Source organism: Chiloscyllium punctatum, chromosome 38 (genome assembly GCF_047496795.1).
Source record: "Chiloscyllium punctatum isolate Juve2018m chromosome 38, sChiPun1.3, whole genome shotgun sequence".
In the NCBI taxonomy this organism is placed as follows: Eukaryota; Metazoa; Chordata; class Chondrichthyes; order Orectolobiformes; family Hemiscylliidae; genus Chiloscyllium; species Chiloscyllium punctatum.
In genome coordinates, this window is record NC_092776.1 from 19,261,333 (window position 1) to 19,280,188 (window position 18,856).

Genomic DNA, 18,856 nt, shown 5'->3' on the forward strand with positions numbered 1-18,856 from the left:
GTGGGAATAGTAACTAGGGAAACAATCCTTTTTTGATTACCAAAGCAAAGTCCAAACTGTCATTGTCATCTAAATTTTGAGATTGAATGGTGTTCATTCATGTCTTCCAAACAGTCATTACTTTTTACAAAGTTTTTTTTTACTTTTAGGACCTTTGCACCATTCACACTTCTTTTGGGATGATGGGTTTTATTTACAGGTCCATCTAGATTGTTTTATATATTTGCAAGCAGAGAAAAGCAAAAAATGGAAACAAAGTACTTGAAACAAGAAAGCAAACAGACATCAAAGAAACATTTAGATATCACTCTAAAATGCATTTAAAATAAAAGGTGAGATGGTGCTGTTTATGCTTTTGGAAACCTAAATAATAAAGCAATTTAGATTACTTACTTAGAGTGTGGAAACAGGCCCTTCGGCCCAACAAGTCCACACCGCCCCGCCGAAGCGCAACCCACCCATACCCCTACATCTACCCCTTACCTAACACTATGGGCAATTTAGCATGGCCAATTCACCTGACCTGCACATCTTTGGACTGTGGGAGGAAACCGGAGCACCCGGAGGAAACCCACGCAGACACGGGGAGAATGTGCAAACTCCACACAGTCACTCGCCTGAGACGGGAATTGAACCCGGGTCTCTGGCGCTGTGAGGCAGCAGTGCTAACCACTGTGCCACCGTGCCGCCCTAGCTAACTAAAGATGTGACAACCTCTTTAAGGGGCACCGTAAAAAAAAAAATCTATAAAAGGAAACATAAAAGCAATTTCTTATCAACCTATTCAGAGATTTATTACAGACCTCTGGAAAAGGTGGGACTTGATCCTGAGTCTCTGGCTCAGAGGTAGGGATGTTACCAATACACCACAAGAGCCCTCAAAGGTGGCCCAAAACTTACAAATTCAAATTAAGATTTAATTCCCAGGGCTGCTACTGCACTTAGCCTGTACTGCCCACTGATCATGGAAATTTAAAGTGTATCAATGAGTGCCATGGTGCTGAACATTATCACAGAATTTTTAGGAGGCTGCATTAACTACATTTTATTGAGTTTTTGTTCACTAATGTAGTATACCTAATCTATGGGAGAGCAAGCTAGAACAAAGATGTACAAGGTTTGTCCAATTTTGTTTTCATGATAACATGAGAACACAGATACTGTAGAAGATGTATGAAATCTATTAGCATTATGAAGTAAGGATGCAATGTATTCTAAGGGATAGATACAAAATGACTATAAATAGTGGGTGGTTTTGGTTGTTCACAGATAAACTTGATTAAAAGTAATGCATGGCACAGCATTTCCACACTCTGTTTTTAGTTTACTAAGAAAGGAGACAAATCCAGATCAAGTTCTAAGAAATTAAGTGGGTTTATTATGTTATGTAAAGGCAAGGAGCAACTAAGAAGTAGAGGCAATAACATACTTAGTTTTAAAATTAAAAATAAGAAAAAGATAAACCAATTAAATGAAGAAGTTTGATTGAGGACAAAAAATCAACTTAAATGAGCTCTTTAAAATGAGGTAACCTACTTGAACTAGAATGAAAAACTGGCCAATGAGCCCCAACATTTTCTATTGTATTCAAACAGGAGCTGATAAGTGTACGGACTGCACAATAAAGATGGTGCTTCCACAACTGGAATTGCTTGAATGAAGCATTTTTTTTTGGTGTGGCAAAATAAAATGAAAACTCTGTCACGTAAAAGAGAAATATAGTTTAAAAAAAAGACAGAAATTGGATGAATAATTAAAAGTCAAGGTGGAGATTAAATAGAAATGAGAAAGGAATTCAACTTGTGGGTGTTATGAAGGACTGGTAGAAACGTTAACTGAGCCCTTTGCCTCAGCTTTTTCAGTGTGGTAATGTAATTGTAAGACTATAAGTGGTGATGGAGCAATTAGATAGAATAACTATTAGGAACCTGTAATAAAAAGATAGATGTAACATATTGGAAACAGCTTAGCGTCCTCATGGCATGCACCCAAGAATGCTGAAAGAAATCATATCAGAGGCTATTACTGCAGTGCTTCAAACACCATTTGATCTCCAGAACACTGGATGGTTGCCAATCTACACCTCTGTTTAAAAGAGGGAGAGAAATAACTACAAATAAGGCTGTTAACACCTTTGGTGGGTAAACTGGTAACATAAAATCTGAACTCCCCTGGAAAGATGTACTTTAATTAAGACCAGCCAGCATGGATTTGTAAAAAGCAAGTTATGCCTGACAAATTTAATAATACTCTTTAAGATAATAAAATTTCCTTACTAATGAACTATGTTATTATTTATATAGATAGCCTTTGCTAACTGCTGCAATAGAAGCATTCTTAAAAAAAGACATATGTTATGAAAGAGAATGTGTCAGCATGGATAATCAATTGGTTAAAGGACAGAGAACAAAAGTGCTTACAATTTTTTAGGGGATTAGGTTTGTAAATGTACAGCTAAGATTCTAAGTTGGTTTACACTCAAAGTATTGCTAAATGCTCTGGCAATATCATAGAATCACGACAGTGCAGGCAGAGGTCATTCAGCCCATCAAATCTGCACCAACCCTCCAAAGAGTATCCCATAACCCCAGACCTCCGATTTACATAGTTAACCCACTTATCACTGCACACCACGAGCAAATTTAGCTTAACCAATACACTTAACCTGCAAATCTTTTGACTGTGGCAAGAAACTATACCATCCAAAGGAAACCCGTGCAGAAACAGGGAGAACATGCAAACTCAACACAATCACCCACCCAATACTGAAATTGAATCCAGGTCCCTATGAGGCAGCAGTGCTCACCACTGTGCCAGTGGAGAGAAAAATAGTTAATGTTTTGAGTTTGATACAAGTCTTCTTTGGAGTTGGAAGAGAAAGTGAGGACTGCAGATGGTGGAGATCAGAGCTGAACATGTGTTGCTGGAAAAGCGCAGCAGGTCAGGCAGCATCCAAGGAACAGGAGAATCGACGTTTCGGGCAACAGCCAAAGGGCTGATGCCTGAAACGTCGATTCTCCTGTTCCTTGGATGCTGCCTGACCTGCTGCGCTTTTCCAGCAACACATTTTCAACTTCTTTGGAGTTGGGCTAAGTTTGAATGTCGAACTATCATGTCTAAAGTCTGGGACATCCAGTACTTATTGAAATGGTAAAAATAAAGACATTTTTATTTTTGTTGAGAATTGTACTGATTACATTTGGCAAAATGCTTCTGTTTTTTTTCAGTAAATGCTTAAATAGGCCAAATAACTACTGGATTGGATTCTTAGAAAGTAACTTGGCTCAAGTTATGATTCACTTTAATTTCAGTATAGTTTTAGTAACTGTTGTTAGTTTAGTTTAAATTAAGAATTTAGAATTGTCAAGCTTGATCTTTCTACAAGTTTATCAGTTTCCTGACTAGAAGAAAATAGAGATCCTGTAGTCTACCTGGAGACAGCCTAGCTGTTTTTAAGGATAGTAGCCATGCTCCTGATGTTGGCAGCCCAGTCAGAGGAATGGCAGCCCCCTGCTGAGGTAGGCAGGAGACCTCAAGGATCCCTCAAAGTTGAAGTGCCATCAGAGGGAGAAGGGGGGGGACGATGAAGTGGAGTTTGTAAACCTCTATAAGGTCACCCCTCAGCCTCTGCCGCTCCAGGGAAAACAGCCCCAGTCTGTTCAGCCTCTCCCCACAGCTCAAAATCCCCAACCCTGGCAACATCCTTGTACATCTTTTCTGAACCCTTTCAAGTTTCACAACATCTTTCCGATAGGAATGAGACCAGAATTGCACGCAATACTCCAACAGTGGCCTAACCAATGTCCTGTACAGCCACTACATGACCTCCCAGCTCCTGCACTCAATACTTTGACCAATAAAAGAAAGCATACCAAACACCTTCTTCACTATCCTATCTACCTGCGACTCCACTTTCAAGGAGCTATGAACCGGCACTCCAAGGTCTCTTTGTTCAGCAACACTCCCTAGGATCTTACCATTAAGTGTATAAGTCCTGCTAAGATTTGTTTTCCCAAAATGCAGCACCTCGCATTTATCTAAATTAAACTCCATCTGCCACTTCTCAGCCCACTGGCGCATCTGATCAAGATCCTGTTGTAATCTGAGGTAACCCTCTTCGCTGTCCACTACACCTCCAATTTTGCAAACTTACGAACTGTACCTCTTAAGCTCGCATCCAAATTATTTATGTAAATGACAAAAAGTAGAGGGCCCAGCACCGATCCTGTGTCACTCCACTGGTCACAGGCCTCAAGTCTGAAAAACAACCCATTACCACCACCTTCTGTCTTCTACCTTTGAGCCAGTTCTGTATCCAAATGGCTAGTTCTGCCTGTATTCCGTGAGGTCTACCCTTGCTAATCAGTCTCCCATGGGGAACATTATTGAACGACCTACTGAAGTCCATATAGATCACATCTACCGCTCTGCCCTCATCAATCCTCTTTGTTACTTCCTGAAAAAACTCACTCAAGTTTGTGAGACATGATTTGCCACACACAAAGCCATGTTGACTATCCCTAATCAGTCCTTGTCTTTCCAAATACATGTACATCCTGTCCCTCAGGATTCCCTCCAATAACTTGCCCAGTTGTTCTATTTGTTGAACCTACTATAAAAGGAACAGTCAAATTAGGCACAATGATGCATTAGTTGAAAAATGTGGTGCTGGAAAAACACAGCAGGCCAGGCAGCATCCGAGGAGCAGGAGAATCGACGTTTCAGGCATAAGCCCTTCTTCAGGACCGAAACGTCAATTCTCCTGCTTCTCAGATGCTGCCTGGCCTGCTGTGTTTTTTCAGCACCACATTTTTCAACTCTGGTCTCCAGCATCTGCAGGCCTCACTTTTTCCAGAATGATGCATTACTAAAGCATCTCATTTTACATCGTAGTCTATTTACAGCTGTTGAAGAAAACAATTGAGGTAAAACATTTTGGTTATACACAATGTACTTTTGACTTAATACATGGAAGATTAGTCAGAGTGAAAACAATAGATAATATATAAAAAAGAAGATTTTCCAGCTGTGTAATGTCACTGTGGAATTGAGATTATAGAAATGTTAAATTTTTGAATAATACGTTGTGTATGATGTAGCACAGAAGAAGCCATTGGCCCATTGTACCTGCTTTAAAATAAATCCATTTATTTAGCATGTAGGCAGTTTATCTCCATGAATGTTGCTTGTGGAAATCATTCAGGAAGAGAAGTGATGTTGCAGCAAAGTATTTTATATAGCTTGTAACTGTACAAGTCAGGTACAAACTGTTTTTGTAAATAGTGGTCATGAAATTTGATAATGTCAGAGACTGGAACATTTTGTTTTTTGGGCTATTATCAGCATCAAACATTCCCAAACTAAGGAAAATGGAGTTGGATGCCAAGCAAAGTTCCCTATCAAGGCCCAACTCAAAAGAGGACTCCAACTATATTTCGATAACTCTTTTCCTTTTCTGACATCAGCCTCCTTTGATCAGATGTAGGAGGGCAGGGGAATATGGCAGTGTTACATAAATGGGCTAGAGATAAACCGATTGAATAATCATTCTTGTCTATAATAGAGTATTGCATCAACATTTCCATGCATTGTAATTTATGATTGGACGAAAAAGGACTATTTGAAAATAGCAAAACCCGGAGTTTAAGGCACTGAACTAATCATAGAGAACAAAATTGAAGAGACAAATATTGTTATTCAATTTGTTATTCAACTGGATACAAAACATAAATGAGCATATGTTGCACAATTATCCATCCAATTTATATTTGTTGTACTCATAGTTTTCATGACAAAAACAGCAAGTACAAGCAATTATAAGAGGCAATTTTTCCTTTGTAATTGTAAGAGCAAAACTTTCAACATACTTCAGAGGAGGTGAAAACCCGCTAATTGAAAGGAGTTAATCATGACACAAACAAAGTGATAAGATTGTTTATTAATCTTGCAGCTTCTCATTTTGAATATACAGATTTAAAGAGAAACAACAGCTATTAATTGCTGGAAATCTGAAAAAAGATGAATTAAACAGATCAGTCAACAAAACTAAAAAATGAACATGTGGGAACATAGAAACAGAAGTAGATAATTGAACTTCTTGAGTCTGTTCCAACAATCAGTGATATCATAGCTGATTAGTTGTATTAATTTAAATCTACCATCATTATCCCCTAATCTTTAGCTCATGATTGTTGCAAGCTGATGCCCTATTTCCACCCTACCTTTTCTCTTAAGCTCTCCCATATTGACGTTCATCTTGATATTTCAGTTCCTTTAGTCTGGTTATTGTCCTTTTTTTAAAATTCATTTGTGGGCCATGGGTGTCACTGGCTTACCAGCATTTATTGCCCATCCCTAGATGCTCTTGAGAAGGTGATGTTGAGCTGCCGATTTGAACCATGCAGTCCACCTGCTGTAGATTGACCTACAATACCCTGAGAGAGGGAATTTCAGGATTTGACCCAGCAACACTGAAGAAACGGCAATACATTTCCAAGTCAGGAGCGGCACATGGAGTTTAATTTAGATAAATGTAAAGTGTTGCATTTTGTTAAGGCAAATCAGGGTAGGATTTATACCCTTTAATGGTAGATTCCTGGAGAGTATTGCCAAGCAAAGAGACCTTGGGCTGCAGGTTCGTAATTGAAAGTGAAGTCACAGTAGACAAGATAGTGAAGAAAGCATTTGGTACACTTGCCTTTGTTAGTCAGTGCATTGAGTATAAGAGTTGGGATGTTATGTTGCCATGGTACAGGACATTGGTTAGGCCACTTTTGGAGTATTGCATTCAGTTTGGTCCCCCGCTTTAGGAAAGATTTTGTTAAACTTGAAAGGGTACAGAAAAGATTTACAAGAATGTTGTCAGGGTTGGAGGGTTTGAGCTATAGGGAGAGGCTGAATAGGCTGGGGCTATTTTTTCCTGGAGTGCCAGTGGCTGAGGGGTTATCTTATAGTGATTTATAAAATCATGAGGGGCATGGATAGGGTGAAGAGCCAAGGGTAGGGAGGTCCAAAGCTAGAGGACATAAGTTTAAGCTGAGAGGGGAATGATATAAAAGGGACCTAATGGGCAACTTTTTTCACGCAGATGTGGTGCAAGTATGGAAGGCATCTGGATAGGTACATGAAAAGGAAGGATTTAGAGGGATATGGGCAAAATACTGGCAAATGGTACGAGATTAATTTGGGATATCTGGTCAGCATGGACGAGTTGGACCGGGGAGTCTGTTTCTGTATGGTATATAATTCAATGAGTGTCTTGAGGGCACATGTAGGTGGTGGCCTTCTCAAGTATCTGCTGATCTCGTCTTTCTAGATGGAAGTGATTGTGGATTGAGAAGGTGCAGATCTTTGGTGAATACCTGAAGTGCATTTTATCATGCACACTGCTACCACTGAGCGTCAGTGGTGGAGAAAGTGGATGTTTATGGATGTGGTGCCAGTAAGCAGGCTGCTTTGTTCTGGATGGTGTCAAGCTTCTTGAGTGTTGTTGAGGCTGCACCCATTCAGGCAAATGGGGAGTTTTCTATCACACTGCTGACTTCTGCTTCTTGGAACATCCCTTTTCCTGACCTTCCAATCAAGGGATGGTGCCACCTCATTTTCAGGAATGCCTGGTGCTATTCTTGGTCTGCCCACCTGCACTGTCCGTTGAACCAGGGTTGATCCTTCGGCTTAATGGTAATGGTTGAGTGGGTGAGTATGCTGAGCCATGAGGTTGGAGATTGTGCTGGACTAAAATTCTGCTGTTGATGGTGATGATGATGACCCACAGTGCCTCACCGATGCCCAGACTTCAGTTGCTAGATCTGTTCAAAGTCTGTCCCGTTTAGTGTGCTCATAGTGCTAAACAAAACAATGGAGATTATTCTGAATATAAAAATGGAACATCCGTCTCCACAGGGACTGTGCAGTGGTCACTTACTGAAACTGTCATGGACAGATGCATTTGCAGCCGGCAGATTGGTAAGGTTAAGGTCAAGTATTTTTCTCCCTCTTATTTATTCCCTCACCACCTGTTGCAGACCCAGTCTAGCAGCTATGTCCTTTGAGACCTGACCAGTTTGACCAGTAGTGCTGGTGCTGAGTCACTGTTGGTGGTGGACATTGAAAGCCTCAACCCAAAATACATTTTGCTGTTTTGTGTACTTGCTCAAATGTTGTTCAAAATGGAGAAGTACTGATTCATCAGCTGAGGGAGGATGATACGTGGTAATCAGCAGCAGGTTCCCTTGCCTATGTTTAACCTGAAGCCAGGAAACCTGATACTGTGTTTTGTAATGAAGTTTGAAAAACAGAAGGGGGCAACAATAAGATTCTTTGGGGAGAGAGGTAATAGTACAGGAGCAGGATGAGAAGGCATCAGAGATGATTATTTGGCTATGGTCAGGTAGGTGACAATGGAACCAAGTCAGTGCACCCACCCAGCTGGATAATGGGGAAATAAATTGGGAGGACAGCAGTGTGGTCAACCATGTTGAAGATTGCACGTGCAGATCAAAGATGAGGGCTAGTTTACCTTTGTCATAGTCACACAAGATGGTATATGAAACATTTATTAAGAGTTGTTTTGATGCAATTGTAAGACTGTTTGATAGTATTGATGGAAGGTGTCATCAACAGTGCTTTCATGCAACAACTGCTCAGCAATAATGTGATCAGTGTTGCCCAGTTTGGGTTCTGCCCAGACCGCTCAACTCCTGACCTCATTACAGCCTTGGTTGAAACATAAACAAAAGAACCAATTGACATCAAGGCTGCAATTGACAGTGTGGCATCAAGCAGCCCTTGGGAAAATGGAATCAGTGGGTATCCACTGGTTGGAGTCATACCTGGAACACAGGAAAACGGTTGTTGGAGGTCAGTCATGTCAACTCCAGGATGTCTCTGCAGGAGTTCCTCAGGGTAGTGTCCTAGACCCAGCCATCTAGAAGTGCATAATTGACCTTCCCTCCATTATAAGGTTAGATGTGGGGATGTTCGCTGATCACACAATGTTCAATACCATTCGCAACTCCTAAGATACTGAAGCAGTCTGTGTTCAAATACAACAATTCTTGGCAATATCCAGGCTTGGGCAGGCAAGTGGTAAGTAACATTTGCACCTCACAAATGTCAGGCAATGACCATCTCCAATTAGAGATAATTGAACCGTTGCCCCTTGATATGCCAACAATTTTAGCATCACTGAATCCCCACTATCAATATCCTGAGGGTTATTATTGACTGGAGACTCACTGGACCCACCACATAAACACAGTGGCAGGTCAGAAGCTAAGATTACTGTGGTGAGTAACTCACTTCCCGACCCCCCCAAAACCTGTCCGCCATCAACAAGGCACAGGTCAACAGTGTGGTGAAATACTTCCCATTTGCCTGAAATGGGTCCAGCTCCAACAGCATTAAATAAGCTTGACACGTTCAGGACAAACCAGCCCACGGCACCACATTCACTCCCTCCACCACCGATGGTCTGGAGCAGCATTGTGTACTATCTACAAGATGCACTGCAGAAATCCACCAAAGATCCTTAGATACTTTTTTCCAAAACCATGAACACCTCCATCTAGAAGAGAAGGGCAGCATAGATGGAAGACCGCTACCTGCAGGTTCCCCTCCAGCTTACTGACCATCCTGAAATACATCACCGTTCCTTCAGTTTTGCTGGATCAAAATCTTGGTATTCCTTCCCGAAGGGCATCATTGGTCAGCATCCACCACACAGACTATAATGGTTCAAGAAGGCAGCTTACCATCACCTTCGCAAGGACAACTAGGGATGGCAATAAGTGCAGTTCAGTCAGTGATATCCATATCCCTTAATTGAATGGGGGAAAAAAGGGGTTCCGCCACCAGGACAGAACCACACTGGTCCTCACCTACCACCCCACCAACCTCCATGTACAGCGTATCATCCGCCGTCATTTCCGCCACCTCCAAATGGACCCCACCACCAGGGATATATTTCCCTTCCCTCTCCTATCAGCGTTCCGAAAAGACCACTCCCTCCGTGACTCCCCCGTCAGGTCCACACCCCTCACCAACCCAACCTCCACTCCCAGCACCTTCCCCTGCAACCACAAGAAATGCAAAACTTGCACCCACACCTCCCCCCTTACTTCCCTCCAAGGCCCCAAGGGATCCTTCCATATCCGCCACAAATTCACCTGCACCTCCACACACATCATTTACTGCATTCGCTGCACCCGATGTGGCCTCCTCTATGTTGAGGAGACAGGCCGCCTACTTGGGGAACGTTTCAGAGAACACCTCTGGGACACCCGGACCAACCAACTCAACCACCCCGTGGCTGAACACTTCAACTCCCCCTCCCACTCCACCAAGGACATGCAGGTCCTTGGACTCCTCCATCGCCAGACCATAGCAACACGACGGCTGGAGTAAGAGCGCCTCATCTTCCGCCTAGGAACCCTCCAACAACAAGGGATGAACTCAGATTTCTCCAGTTTCCTCATTTCCCCTCCCCCCACCTTGTCTCAGTCAAATCCCTCAAACTCAGCACCGCCTTCCTAACCTGCAATCTTCTTCCTGACCTCTCTGCCCCCACCCCACTCCTGCCTATCACCCTCACCTTGACCTCCTTCCACCTATCGCATTTCCAACACCCCTCCCCCAAGTCCCTCCTCCCTATCTTTTATCTTAGCCTGCTGGACACACTTTCCTCATTCCTGAAGAAGGGCTTATGCCCGAAACGTCGATTCTCCTGTTCCTTGGATGCTGTCTGACATGCTGCGCTTTTCCAGCAACACATTTTCAGCTCTGATCTCCAGCATCTACAGTCCTCACTTTCTCCTCGATAAAAGGGGTTCCACCTGTTCACTGACAGCATCTAGCTTTACCCCACCATTTTGGTAAATAAAGTTAAGGAGAATCCAAAGGGTCTTTACAAATACATTAAGGACAAAAGGGTAACCAGGGAGAGAATAGGGCCCCTCAAAGATCAGCAATGCGGCCTTTGTGTGGAGCCGCAGGAAATGTGGGAGATACCAAATGGGTATTTTGCATCAGTATTTACTGTGGAAAAGGACATGGAAGATATAGAATGTAAGACAATAGATGGTGACATCTTGCAAAATGCCCATATTACAGAGGTGGAAATGCTGGATGTCTTGAAACGTATAAAGGTGGATAAATCCCCAGGACCTGATCAGGTGTACCCTAGAACTCTGTGGGAAACTAGAGAAGTGATTGCTGGGCCTCTTGCAGAGATACTTGTATCATCGATAATCACAGGTGAGGTGCTAGAAGACTGGAGGTTGGCTAATGTGGTGCCACTGTTTAAGGAGAGTGGTAAGGACAAGCCAGGGAACTGTAGACCGGTGAGCCTGACATCATTGGTGGTGGGCAAGTTGTTGGAGGAAATCCTGAGGGACAGGATGCATAAGTATTTGGAAAGGCAAGGACTGATTCAGGATAGTCAACATGGCTTTGTGCGTGGGAAATCATATCTCACAAACTTGATTGAGTTTTTTGAAGAAGTAACAAAGAGGATTGATGAGAGCAGAGTGGTAGATATGATCTATATGGACTTCAGTAAGGCGCTCGCCAAGGTTCCCCATGGGAGACTGATTAGCAAGGTTAGATCTCATACAGGGAATACAGGGAGAACCAGCCATTTAGAGATAGTACTGCTTCAAAGGTAGAAGACAGAAGGTGGTGGTGGAGGGTTGTTTTTCAGACCGGAGGCCTGTAACCAGCGGAGATCCACAAGGATCGGTGCTGGATTATCTACTTTTCATCATTTGTATAAATGATTCGAATGTGAGCTTAAGAGGTAGAATTCGTAAGTTTGCAGGTGACACCAAAATTGGAGGTGTAGTGGACAGCGAAGCAGGTTACCTCAGATTACAACAGGATCTTGAGCAGATGGGCAAAATGGGCTGAGAAGTGGCAGATGGAGTTTAATTCAGATAAATGTGAGGTGCTGCATTTTGGGAAAGCAAATCTTAGCAGGATTTATACACTTAATGGTAAGGTCCTAGGGAGTGTTGCTGAACAAAGAGACCTTGGAGTGCAGGTTCATAGCTCCTTGAAAGTGGAGTCGCAGGTCAATAAGATGGTGAAGAAGGCGTTTGGTATGCTTTCCTTTATTGGTCAGAGTATTGAGTGCAGGAGTTGGGAGGTCATGTTGTGGCTGTACAGGACATTGGTTAGGGCACTGTTGGAGTATTGCGTGCAATTCTGGTCTCCTTCCTATTGGAAATATGTTGTGAAACTTGAAAGGGTTCAGAAAAGATTTACAAAGATGTTGCCAGGGTTGGAAGATTTGAGCTATAAGGGGAGGCTGAATAGGCTGGGGCTGTTTTCCCTGGAGCATCAGAGGCTGAGGGGTGACCTTATAGAGGTTTATAAAATCATGAGAAGCATGGATAGGGTAAATAGACAAAGTCTTTTCCCTGGGATGGGTGAGGGGGGTCCACAACTAGAGGGCATAGGTTTAGGGTGAGAGGGGAAAGATATAAAAGAGACCTAAGGGGTAACGTTTACAAGCAGAGGGTGGTACATGTATGGAATGAGCTGCCAGAGGAAGTGGTGGAGGATGGTACAATAGCAACACTTAAAAGGCATTTGGATGGGTATATGAATAAGAAGGGTTTGGAGGGATATGGGCCGGGTGCTGGCAGGTGGGACTAGATTGGGTTGGGACATCTGGTCGCATGAACGGGTAGGACCAAAGGGTCTGTTTCCATGCTGTACATGTCTATGACTCTGCAACCAGTGATTTCCTCAAGTAAATACTTGGAATGCCAAAGTCAATTTCTTCAATCCCATCACAAACTCTTTCCTATCCAGCAATTCCGTTGCTTTCCCCAGCAAAATCTGAAGCTGAAGTAGATACGACCCTTCTAGCATATTTGAAGCTGAGGCACGTTTTAAATCCTGACCATCCCATCACTGAAGCTGCCTATTTCTATCTATATCCTCTTTCAATTGTGTCTTTGCTACTTCTCAATTTTGCTACTTCAGTAAATTCTTGATCAGCTCCTCCATATTCTACTTTTAACAAATTTAAGGTTATCTACAACCGTGCTGGTTCTGTTCTATCTTGCAACAAGCTTTATTCATCCTTAACCTTTATGCTGATGGCCTCCATTGGCTCTGAGTTGAATGATTTTACAAAATCTCATTCTTGTTTTCCAATCGCTTGATGACTTTGCCTTTCTTTTTCATTTTAATCCTCTCCAAACCCACTGTGCTCCTTAATATCAACTCTTCTCTAACTCTGGCCACTGATTATACTTGATATTAATTGCTGCATTGTTAGTGGATGTCTATTCAGCTGCTCAGACCCTACGCTCTGGAATTCCTTCCCTAATCTTCTGTGTCTTTCTTTCCTACCTTAAGTGTATTTAAATGTTATGAACCAGACCAACCCCCCTTCACATATTTCAAGGAGATAGCTGAGACCCTAACTTATTAATGTGTTCAAAGGCAAGTGTAATTCGATTGTTTATACTACTTGGCTTTAAGCAAAACACACTTTATTCATCTGTTCGTTAAAATGCAGCAAAAAAGAAGGAATTGAAATAACTTGACTATTGGAAAACTTAACAGAATAATAGATTATTTAACTACTTAACAACAACTGTTCCAATATAGTAACATCCCATAAATACACCCTTGTAAAAGCAAATTCAGTAAAATAGATTGCTGCCAGAATGGCATATAAGACGTCGAGAATTCCAGCTTTTCGCCGTAACTGAGAGAAAGATGTAGCCTTGTCCAGAACCAATTTGAAAAACCTCAGCAACTGCTGAAAACTAAGCTAATACCCTAGTTCTGTCGAAGCTAGACTCCACCCATTTATGCTGCTTCTATTGTTCCAACTTTTAAAACAAAAATGCAAGGCCTCACAACCTGTGTATTTTATTGGTTTGGAACAGACCACTCAGTCCCTCTGTCTCAACTTCCCTTCACAAAAAAAAGGACAAAATATGCGTTTTAAAGCTATAGTATCATCACACCTCTCCATGAAACATAAATGATGGCTTCATTTTCAAAAACCTTTAGGTTTATGCTATTAATACACCACAATACATATCCATTACATTGACTCTTAGCCTGCAAATACTATAGTCCATTTCAATCTATTACTTCTGCCACCGAACATCTTCATCTTCCTTCTTCACTGTTGTGACAATGCATTTGTGATTACATTCTGTCATTCTGCCATGTATATTATTTTCAAATTAAATGGCTGTAACAATAAACTCCATCTAAGCAATTTGGTATTCTTATTCTTTATTTTTTCCAAAAGTGTTTAGGGGTTACAATCAATATGTACAATTGTCTTAGACACATTACTGCCAACATAAATGTTGAAATGTTACAACACCAAACTCAAGGTCTCTGTCTCAATTGTGGAGTATTTCTGTTGATGAATAATGAACTTTCTGGAAAAATACTCAATAGATCTTTCTTTCTTCCCCTCATCATCTTGCAAGAATACAGCACCAATACCCACATCACTTTCATCAATAGCTACCTTGAATGGCTTTACATACTTAGGTGTGACTCTCATTGGGGTGGAGATTAACACAGTTTTCAGGCTGTCAAATGCCTTCTGACATTCCTTCATTAAAACCCCCTTAAATTACATTCCTTACATAATTGATATTAAATTTGACCCTCAATCCAATTGTATTTCTGTTAGTAGTCCATATTTAGTAAATATTTGAGCAACTCTTCTATAATCCTTTTCGCCATGATACTGTGTAAATGGAATGACCTTTGGAAATCTAATAGGCACATTCATTATGGTCAACAAGTGCTGATTCCCAAGTTTTGTTTTAGGTGGAGGTCCTACGCAATTAATTATGACTCTTGTAAAAAGTTCCTCAAATGTGGGAATGGGTAAAAGAATGCTGATTTTATCACTGCCTGAGCTTTTCCAATTACCTGATACGTATGACATGTCCAGCAAAATGCAACCACACTCTTATGCAGTTCAGACCGATAAAAATGTAGTTTTTTGTTTTCAGTTTTCCTTACACCCAAATGACCTCTTACAGGTACCTTATGCTATCCACAACACCACTTTTCTATAACCCACTGGTAATACAACTTGATTAATTTCTGCCCATTTTTCATCTGCCTGAATAAGTAATGGTCTCAATTTGCTAATTAAGACTTCATTTTTAAGATAGTGACATTCTAGGAAACACTCAGATTCCACTTGTGTATGCTTTTTGATACAACTGCTTTATTTATTCATCTTTTTGTTGTAAATCAGTGAACCTATCTGAACTAAATATATCCACTTTGTCCTCCACTTGTTCTTATTTTTTCTCAACCATTTGATCAAACATAGTCTCTGATAATTAAACTTCAACTTGCTTGTCTTTATTCTTTGATTTCTCTTTCTGTTTCCACCTATGTTACCACAGTCAGGAAAATTCCCAGGATATACTTGAGTTAACACATCAGTTTCCTGATTCTCCACTGCAGTATCAACTACAGTAGGCATCACTCCCACCTGTGATCCAGCTTTATCATGATCAAGGATAAACTGTATTCCAACAACCAAGAGTTTCTTTATTGCTCCTACCACCACTTCACCACTTTTCACCAGACTCTCCAACCTCACTTTACATTATGGAATATTACTCTTCTCGTCATGAATTCCACAACCCTGTCTGGCAGGACTCCTTCCAAAATACATACCCAAGTCATCAAGATGGCAGCCAAGTGGAGCTCTTGAGCAAGGGCTCCTCTGCTCCATCTGTTTCTTTTTATTTTCCCTCTTCACATGTGTTTTTTTCCACCTTCCACTTACCTCCTGTCCTCGGACGGCATCGATGACAGCAAGCTGAGCCAGTGCAGACTCAAAGTGAGGCCCAGCAAGGACTTGAGGGATGCCCAGTGTGCACTCCCAGCCTTGAGGCGAAGGAAAATGTGGACTCCCGGTCTCAACGCGAAGCCCAGCGTGGACCCACTTACTTTTATTTTATTTCTCTCTCTCCTTTCTCTGCTTTTAAAGGACAATAATGCTGAACCTTTAACTTTATTTCTTTATTTTTCTAATTCTTACTTAAGATTTTGGACTGAGGCGTCTTTGTATCCAAGATGGTGCTGGAAATGGCGACTTTACACTTTTCACCTATATCCATGTATTTGAGTACACGTGACAATAAAACCTCATTCTAATTCTAACCTCCTCATCTCATCATCAAAGAATTATTTATTCCTGTCTCTCTTGAAATTTTAATTTCTTTACCTACTCTTAATAGAAACAAGTAAACCGTACCCATGCAGGCAAATTCTTTAAAGAGAGCTGGTACTTTATTAACTAACCCCTGACCATGCTGTACGTTCTTTAGCAGCTCACTGGGATCTCCATTACCACTTTAGTAAACCCTACTGGCTTATCTTGTTTTACCACGTCTGTTTTTCCAGTGCTTTTCTTAAACCACCAACACTACAATTTCATATATGTCCTACTGTATTGCGGTGAAAACACCTAAGGGTTTTTACTTCTCTTCCTTCCTCATGGGTTTTCTGTTTTAACCTGTGGTAAACTATCTTTACTATTTTCCTTTACTACCTGAGGATTTCTCTTCTCCTAATTTCTATCCCTCACAGATTGCAATTGATGTCAGAAGCCAAACTTTGATTTATGAATGAACTCAATCATCTGCCATTTCCGTTACTAATCTTTCAGTCTTAACTCTGCTCTTCCATGAGTTCTCCCTACTTCAAGAAGAGAATTTTTCAACTCCTCCAAAATAACAATCTCTCTAATAGCATCATATGTCTGATCTAATTTCAATGCCCTTAAGCACCTATCAAAGTTACTTTGTTTGATTCTTTCAGACTCTATGTATATTTGACAAGGTTCCCTCCTTAGATTCCTGAAACGTTGTCTGTATGCGTCTGGTAATAGTTCATATATATGTAGGATGCTTTTTTTCACCTCATCCTACTGTTCAGATACTTCCTTTGATAGTAATGCAAAGAACACACTAGCTCTACTTACCAACTTTGTTTGGATCACCAGCCATTTCACTTGTTTAGTTACTTACTTCAAAGAAATTATAAGACTTCTACATTCTTCTTATCAAACTTTGGTAATGCTTGGACATATTTAAACAAATCCCCCCCAGGCTTCTGGCTACAATGGGCTTGCTCTTCATCACTGCCCCCAGCACTACTCCTACTTTCTACTTTTGCCATTTTAAGTTGACTTCCATTTTTCATTGGCAACGTCTGAAGTTTAAAACCTTTCTCTTTCTCCCTCTTCTGTTGGGGCCTTCCTTTATGTTTCTTTCCTCTCTGCTTTTAATCATAACTCAAACTGTTTCGTTTCCTTTCCATATTCAAGCTGCTTCATTTGCAGTTGGATTTTAGCCATTTCCAATGATTCTATTTGCATTCCTGGCAATTATAAATGCAGAGATAATGCCACAATTATTTTCTCATTCCTCATAGCCACAGGCAAGTTCAATTGCCAATTCCAAAACTTTTGCCTTGCTCACTTTCAGTAAAAGTGACTTCTTCCATCCCAAGGAAACTCTTAGTGACTGAAACAGCCATTACAACACAAGATATACCCTGTTTAAACCAACCGATTATATCACTTGGACAAAAAAAACAACATTCTCCAGTTCAATAATCTTCAACCCAACCTGAATTAGAGATTTTGATCCTGACATGAGGCCTCATTTTGTTACAAAACAGAACAAACCCTCTTCAGATATACCAAGGAATTAGCCTAGATCCTAACTTTTTCATAGTTAAAGGCAAGTTCCAGTTGTCATTCAATTTGTGACATCAGTCAGCTTTAAGCAAAATGCACAAAACTCATACCTTGTGTTGCAGAATTGTATCTTTTGAAATGTATTCACCGATGGGGGCAGTTAAGAGTCACATTGTTCTGGGATGGGAGCCACCTGTAAGTCAAATGTGGTAAAGATGACAGACTTCCTTCCCTAAAAGGCATTAGTGGACCAAATAAGTTGTTCATAATAATTGAGAGTGGCTACATAATTGTCATTAGGCTCACTCTATATCTGTAATGATGGGATTCAAACCCATGCCCCAGAACATTGATCTTGTGTTCTGGATTGCTAGTCCTGTGATATTAACATTATGCCACTGTCGCCCCTTGATCAGAACAATCTCACTTTGCATGCAGGGGCAGGCGTATAGCTCATGGATTGAACGAGGCTGCCTCTGAGGGCTGTTTGCTTGCTCTTTTAGTGCTCTGTTAGTGCTCACTTACTCTGAGACTGCCTACATGCTCTTAGCATCCTTGTTTTGACCCATCTCGCCTCTCGGCACAGTCACGGAACCAGACAGCTTGTCATGTTGATCAGCAGTCCCCAGCCAAGGGGGCAGACATCTTGCTGTATGGTACATTGCGACATCAGTCTTGCACATGCCAGCAGCTTACCAAGTTAGTGCATTTCATTTGCAGCAAGCAAACAGTCATGGCACAAAGGGAATAGTCCTTAGTGAAGTCCTTGGAGGTACCCATCTGCCTGGAGTCTCTACACAGGGCAGAGACAACTCAAGGACAGCTTCCATTAACGTTGCAAGTGCTTGGCCAGGATCAGATCTTGGTAGGTCTCAGTTAGGGTGTCTGTGTTTCTATGATTCTTTAGCAACCAGTCCTGAGGTTAGTATGAACACAGCTAAAGAGGTATTTAGTGAACAATCATGCATATGGGGAATTCTCGACTGGGGCTGTCTGGTAAGATCATTCAAGGGGGTAAGCCATTGTTAGTTCCTCGTTTCTGACTGATAAAGACAAGGGGAAAAAGGGAGCTGCTGCTATGGAAAGGAGTCTAGCAAACCTATTCATGGGGTTTGGGGGCTTCAGGTTGGGAGGTGGAGT

At 41.4% G+C, this 18,856-nt stretch overlaps 1 protein-coding gene across 2 annotated transcripts in view; it reads left to right on the forward strand.

Annotated features, from left to right (window-relative positions):
• Positions 1 to 18,856, forward strand: part of fam204a (family with sequence similarity 204 member A) — a 76,997-nt gene that overhangs the window by 1,304 nt on the left and 56,837 nt on the right. The window lies entirely within an intron of this gene.